This window comes from Anas acuta, chromosome 22 (genome assembly GCF_963932015.1).
Source record: "Anas acuta chromosome 22, bAnaAcu1.1, whole genome shotgun sequence".
Taxonomy (NCBI): domain Eukaryota; kingdom Metazoa; phylum Chordata; class Aves; order Anseriformes; family Anatidae; genus Anas; species Anas acuta.
The window spans coordinates 4,840,716-4,848,300 of NC_089000.1; positions in this window are offsets into that span (position 1 = coordinate 4,840,716).

Sequence of the window (7,585 nt, forward strand, 5' to 3'; positions counted from 1 at the left end):
TCCTGGGGTGGATCCTGCCCACACAGAGCTTGTGTGCACATCAAACCGAAGGTATGATCGCAGCACAGGTAGACAGAGCGATAAAAAGAACAGCTTTCCATGAGCTGATCATGAAGAATGAGAGTATCAACACTATTCCACTATCAGGCACGGTCCACAGTCCCCAAAGGGGAGCTGAGGAGGGATAAGAGTATTCTTGTGAGTTTTGCCATCATTTTGGGGAGCAGATGCCTGAGACAGCGGGGCTGTGGGCTGAAGGGAAGCTCTACGTATGAGCAGGTGGGATGTCCAAACATTTGCAAGTGAGTAATTCAGTGTTAAAATCCAAGCAAGGTAAAGCCTCGGGAACACCATAAGATATTAACCACTCTAAGCTACTCTGGTACTTGGGATGTGCTGCAGCACCGCTCCCAAACCAGGGCACAGATGAAAAGAAGGTGTTTCCTGCCCGTGTGGGCATGATGGCAGTGGCTCGTGTTCCTGTGTAAGGGCGTAGGTGGCCAAGGATTGCCAGCCTACTCTTTGGTGGTCCGAAGAGAATGGCAGAGGAAGGGACTGTGTGGGCTCGGTGACTGAATGGAACTGGGGTAGGGTCTCCAGGACGTTGCGAGTGGTGGAGGTGTGAAGAGGAGCTTGTGTGGAGCTGCTGTGAGGGTGAGGTGTGGTTGTGGACTTGAAGCAGTGCTCTGCTTGCAGCTGGTATCCCAGCAGGGATTTCTTCCTGGGGATGGGGAACCTGAGGTCTTTCCTTGGACCACAGCTACTTCATCACCAGCAGAGGAGCGTGGTGGATGCTGAGTTGCAGCTACTTACACTGGAGCTGAGCTTAGCCCCCTAGCTCTGCTTCCTACATAGCAGAAGAGCTGCTGTGTGCTCAGAAGCTGGGCTGTGGGTACTGCAGCACACACTTTACAGGAGTGGGAAATGGACCGTGTCAGTTTTTATAGATATTCCCACTTCTCTCTGCTAGTGAGGACTGTCTTAAAAGGCAAATATATTGGGGACCATTACTTTTAATGCCTTTAAAGATTGCAGAATCTTAATGATAGGAAAATAATACAAGTGGAGGTGAGCCTGTGCTACAGCTGTGCAGTTCCTTATTGTCCTACAGCTTGCACAGCCCTCCTGCTGTCCTCTAGACAATTTCTGTGAGTTCTGCCTCTCCCTTTACTCAACGCACCTGTGTGGAAGTGCTCAGGGTGGGCAGACCCCCGGCTGGTGGTGAGGAGGGCACGGAGTTGGCCCAGGTCCCTGTTTGCTGCCCTTCCCCCTGAGCAGACAGCCGTTCTGAGGTTGCCTTTGGCTGGACCTGATGAAACCCAAGCTGCATTCCTGCAGGTGCATAAGGCTGCGCTGGTTATTCCATCAGGGTGGCACGGTCTCAAGTAATTGCCATGAATGTCTTTCTCCCTCCCTTTCATGTCTGTGAGTCAAAGGTTGGAGATCTCTACTTGCCAGTTCAAATTGCTTAGCGTAGCTCACGGAGACACCAGCTCAGAATGGGGTTACTCATAAACTCCAGAGGCATTTAAATATTTTATTGGACTTCTAGGCTGCAAAATAGCTTAAGGGGAGAGAAATTAATATGTTCTCTGAAACAAGCACTAGGAAGGGCTTGATGAGTTCATCCTTGCTTTGATCACAAGCTTGAATTTGGGTAATGGTCGTATGTGCCAGGATAATCCTAGACTGACCAAAATAGGAGACCAAGCTGAGATTACGGCCATTTGCTCTTCAGGAGAGGCGCATGCTGTGTGACTGGGCTGGGGATCATAACAGCGGTTTTCAAAAGCAGCCTGCCACATCCAGTATGTAATTTACTAAGTTAAAATTCCGGCTGAAAGAGATCCAGGCAGGACTGCTGGATAACCACTTGTGTGTTTTCAAACTGCTGAAAAAAAAAAAAAGACAGAGAAAACTGAATGCTAAACTACAGAGTTGTTTTTTGTTTTTTTACACATGCACTTTGTATTCTGCCAGTCGCTGGCACTGCCATGAAGTCTGTGTGGCCGAGCTAGTGTCAGAACCTGCCTTGTAAAGGAGGTTGGACACAGGGGAGGTCACTGAGAGAAGAAATCAGCTGTAAAGGATGGTTCTGCCTTAGAAGTGAGGAGCCATAAGGTAGAGGAAGCCTCCCTATCAGTGTGCATTTGGCGTTTTATTTGACTTTTAACTTGGAGCAGTGCAGCAGAGTTGGGTCAGTTGTTGTCCAAGGAAGCCCTGCGTGCAGTAAGGGACACGTTTTGGTGATGGGACTCAGGTCAGGCTGATGGTTGAGCTTGATTATCTTGGAGGTGCTCTGCATCGTAAATCATTGTGTGATCTTGCACATGAAAATTAGAAGGCTGGACTTGCAATTAACCACTAGACTAGGGACGGGGCTGGTTTCTGTTCCCACTCTGCCAGAGACGCAGTGTGATTCTAGACGGGTTGGTTTTCTCTCTCCCATCTCTCGTCTCAACCTTTCTCTCTCTAATATGGGACATTAACTTGCCTCTCATGGAGAAACAACGTTTAAATATTTGTGTAGTCCTTTGAGAATGAGTAAGGTGTTTTACTTGAGTTATTCAAAGCAGTATTCCACTGTACTCATGGAATGTTGCATCTTGATGAACGCCTTTCCCTGTTACTTTACAGGCTCTTGGCAGGCTTTGTTAACCCCTAATATTTTTTATTTTATTATTATTATTATTTTTTAACACCAATTACTTCTCTGGCTCAGTGAAGGCAGAGAATCGAAAGTCTCTTGTAGGGTTTTTGAATTTTAGGCACTGTAAGCCCTTGTTGTGGAACAAGGCAAGGGTGTACAGCAGTGACCCCAGAAGGGGTTGTGCTAAATGCCAGCTGGGCTCAGACTGACTCAGTTCTTTGAAGGAAGAACTTTCAAAAAGCTTTCTTCATAAAGAAAACGGTCCTTTATTTTAGGTTTTATTTCAGTTTGGGGAACTGAGAGTTTTTAAGCCTTGTGTTTTTGTGTTTGAAGTAATTAAATTGTTATGGTTTTCTTATGTTTTCCTTTATCTAGTTAGGAAAACTGCAGCGCAGGTATTTTTTTGCACCAGTGTTCATGTTTGTCTTGGCTTTGCTACTCAATTTGTCTTCTATAAACTTGTTCATAAGCAACAAAATATGGTTTTAATCACTGTAAGAAAGCTATAACCTATAATAATATTCTTTCCCTCTTTTATCATTATATGGTAATTTGCAGGAGAGAGTTCATGTATGCAAATTGTAGGCTTAGCTTAGTGAAGATGACATTGCCATGATCTTAATTGGACATAAATAGAAGGGATGCTTATCTGGAGGAAGGAAAATGAGTACAGATGAAAGAGTAAAGCACCTGCATGGGACCAGGGACTTGGAAAAATGAGCAAAAGGGGGAAGAGCCCATTTTGGAGAGTCTGGGGAAAAATATTGTTTTCTGTGAGCCGATGAGGTTTTAATTGAAGAGTTAGGGAGTTTAATTGGAATGGAAGCTCATGTATTTGTATAGCTCTCAACAGTCACTGTACAAATGCTTAAAGAATAGGGATTATGTAAACCATATTTTTTTAAGGTAAAATTAATTATACACCTGCCTCTTAGCAATTCAAAGTGGTGGCAAAAGGGGGAATGTTTTTGTAAATGGGAAACTCCTGAGTGCTGTGGGAAACCCTACGGGTGGGACTGGTGGGTGCAGTGCCCAGGGTGCCCGCAGCACTGCGGTGTGTGACTTTAATGAGGGAAGCAAGTGGTGATTCCTCCGCTGTGATCCCAGTCACAGTGTGAGGCTCCGCTTACAGCAGCCCCGTAGGAAAAGGCTGGGAGTAGGGCAGCAGTTTTGAGCACCTGGCACCTACACCCTGTGTATTTCAGGTGGGGAAGGCTGCTTTTGACTTCAGCCAGTCTCATCCTCTGGACTGGAGATACTGTGGCTAGAGAATGCTTTTTCAGTTCAATTTCCTTTGAAATAAATGCAGCTTGTGCATTTAAGGCTGGTTCATAACACACTCTTGCCAGAAGAGATACAGAAGGCCACTGGCACAACAGGGCAGAAACAGAGCCCAGCCCCTTCCTTTCTGCTTTGTGTGCACAATGCTTCCTCTCAAGGCTGAGAGGAGGACTTGGTCCATAGAATTTGTTTCGTTCTTTGTTGCCTCAGAATTAATTTCCATTATTTCTGTTACTTAACTTTGCCATTTATCATTGTTGTGTAACTCTCCTAACATTTAAGAAATAAAGGAGAATATAATAGAGTTTCAAGTTAAGGGTGATTTTATTTCTTGCTCTTTTGAGATGCTGTCTAAGCTATCACCAGCATTAGCTAATTCTTCCCAACAACACGTTTAATCTCAGAGCATCCTAGTGTTTGACAAAGTGCAGATCTGATACAGTAAGTTATTCCAGTGATTTCAGTACGGTTTCCACATGGGACATCATCATTTGACTTGGTCATGGGGCCCACAGACAAATTCTAGCTCTCCAAAAGCGTATCATGAACAGTTCTGTGGCTGTAAATGGAGTTTAAACCATTTATCATGGAGGTGAAGGCTGGCAGCTCCCTCATGGTACATAATTCTGCAGGACCAGAAGGGAAGATAACATATCCTGCTGGAATAGTTAACGGCACAGTTTTATGGTTCTCTCCCAGCCCAAATTCCTCTCCTCGCAGAACTAACACCTTGCGAAGTTCCTGCTGTGCATTCTGTTCTTGGAGGGCTGCCACCCGCTGAGTACAATCCCAGCTGGTGTGACAGAGTTCTTCCAGGGACACCGGTGGAAACAACTTGTATTGCTGTGTGGATGGACAGTGCAGGTGCAAGAATCTGAAGGATCAAAGCAGGATGTGAAACTGAAAAGTGGCAAATGAAGATTATTGCCCAGATTGGCTCTAGTTAAAGTATTATCTTCTCTCATACCTCGCTGGAATCATCCTACAGCCAACCTCACGCCATTTCATAGCATCTCTTCACTGGGGTGAATCACGCTGTGTTCCTTGTGCTTTCTCAGATAATCTGGGGGGAGAAAGAACAAAAAAAAAATCTAAAAAAAAATAATAGAATCCCTAAAAAAAATCCCACAACCAAACAGGTTAAAAGGGTTGAGAGCTGAAAACAATGAGAAGAGGATGGGGAATAGTTCCTCCTGCTTGGGCTATTCAGGTGCTGAGAATGAATGACAAGAATTCTTGAGCAGGTGGAGTCGGGGGCCACGTACAATACAGATCTCATCCAAACGACCCTTCCTGGGACTGTTGTGGGACTTCAGTGGTCATGGTTATAACCTGTAAGTCAGATTCTTGACTGTGAGGGGAAGACAAGTGAGAGCTCCTGAAAAAAAAAAAGATACTTTGGGCAGAGTGAGATCATCCTGGAACTGGTGCCAGTCCCACTGGGAACATCTGACTCAACAGCATTTTTCTAAGATTTAAATTTACTTTTTTTTTCTTAAACACCACAGTTGAAGAAGAACACCGTGCCACAAAAAAAAATAAAATAAAAAAAATTCAAATTATCCTCTCAAAGAAAAAGGCAAAAAAGGCAGCTGCAATTAATCAATTATTGTGAAGAGTAAGGGCTTAGTGCACAGCCCTGGCTGCTCCTGGGTGTCACTAATGCTCAGAGCCCTGTTGTTCCTTTCTGCTGGGACACTGGGTCTCTGCTGGCCGGCTCCAGGCCAGGCGCTGTTGGGTATTTTGTTGCTGGGGCATCTTTTTATGTTTCTCTCTCTGTAGGCAATGGGGCTGATTTTCCAGGAAAGCAGCTGGGAACAAGGCAAGGCTCATTTAGCGACCGCAGGGCCTGCTCTGCAGACCACTGAAATTAAATATTTTCATTGTCTTCAACTTGTCTGAAATGAAATCCAGATTGTCCCCATTTCCTTTCTGCCTCCCAGTCTGGGGAGAGCCATACCAGTGGAGGGGGACTTGCTAGGCATTAACAGAGCACATTTCTGAGGGGAAGAAGAAACACTGGGGACCTGAGAGAAATAGGATAATGGTCTGAGTAGCATTCCTAAGCAAAAATCTCCATTGTTCCTTAGAGGTCAAGTTTCTAAACACGTGTTGCCCTCTGCACATCAGCTGCTCTGAAGACAAGTGTTGCAGGAAAAAATCCCTCTTTTTAATGAAATAATAATAATAAGAGGCACTGCAGCTGCTAAGAAGAGGTAGGAGAAAAGGGACAAGGAAAGAAAACACTGAGTCATGATGAGCAGGAGCTGGGGTCAACCCTTGAACACATCGATGAGATGTGCTCTTCATGAAAACATGTGGAAGTGCTTGGGGCTGACGAAAGGGAACGCGTGCAAGTAGTGACCGATTCTGCAGGATTGCAACTAGGAAGCCTCCAGAGAAGGTGTGGGAGCGCTGAGATTTCTAACCCGTGGTGGTTCGTGAATGTGGTTCAGCAACACCCTTGGGTCTCGCATGGAAGGCATCGCTTCTTCCCTTTGCAGTCACAGCTTTTTGTGCAGCCACCAGAGGGTTTCATGAAAATTTCCCTCTGAAGCCCCAACCCGCAGCAAACATGATGGTGAAGGAGACGCTATCAAAAGCAGCCGGCTGTCACTCAGCGCTTTGATGTGCTCAGTCTGTTGCTTTTTGCAATAACCTTTCACATCGTTGTAGCCTCATCCCTACTGGTGTGGTTGTTGCCTTAAAGTTGTGTTCCGAGACAAAAGCAGTAACACTTCTGCAGCAAGAGTAGGGAAGGATTTATAAGCCAGGCTGATGCTGTTCTGCGTGAGCACCTGATTTTCACTTGAGTTTTGCTGTTCCTGGGAGACCTTGAACAGACAGGAATGTAATTAATACGGTCTGCTAATTCTTCCACCTCTATAGTCCATCCCAAAGCAACTGAGATGTGTCAGACCTTCAGTAGCCATAACTGAACAGTCATCAATAGACCCAAGTTGGATGAAAAAGAAGGACTGGAACTGGAGGAGATGCTCTTCATTCCTATGAATCCCAAAAGTTCTGTGCATCTGCTAACAATGTTGGTTCCCATTACAACCTTGTTTCTTTTTAGCCATCCCAGTAGAGCACCAACACAAATGTTGTCCTCTGTTCTTCCTCTCTCTTCCTCTCCCCTAAGTGCACTGTTCCTCATTCCTACAGACCTGGAGGGCAACATCCCTCTGTAACATGCTCGTTCCTTAGTAAAAGGAGTTCTTGGAAATGCTGCTGAAAATACTCACTGTCATTTCACTCCCTGCTGTATTTATATTTGAATCCAGTGACAAGGAAAGCCCCGGGGAACTTTGCCCAGGAGAGGAGGCTAGAGCAGATGCGGAACTGCAAGTCTTTTGCCTCCCTCTAGCGGTTCGTGTCTTTATTTGCTTGTAAACTGCATCAGGACCAAGCCCTGCGGTGACCTGACTGTGCCCAAGGTCTGCAGCACAGACCTTGTGTGAGTGGGTATAGTGAGGTGGAATCCCTACCCCCAAAATGAAGAGTAGCTGCATGACTTGCCTGGTAAAATGTGCTGAAAGTCTTCGTATAAGTGCTCGGTGTTTACACAGGGAAATTTAGGATCTCTGAAGAGAGGAACTGTTGGCGAACAGTCCCTGTCTGGTTGATTCAGACAGCAATGCACCCCTTCAGTAA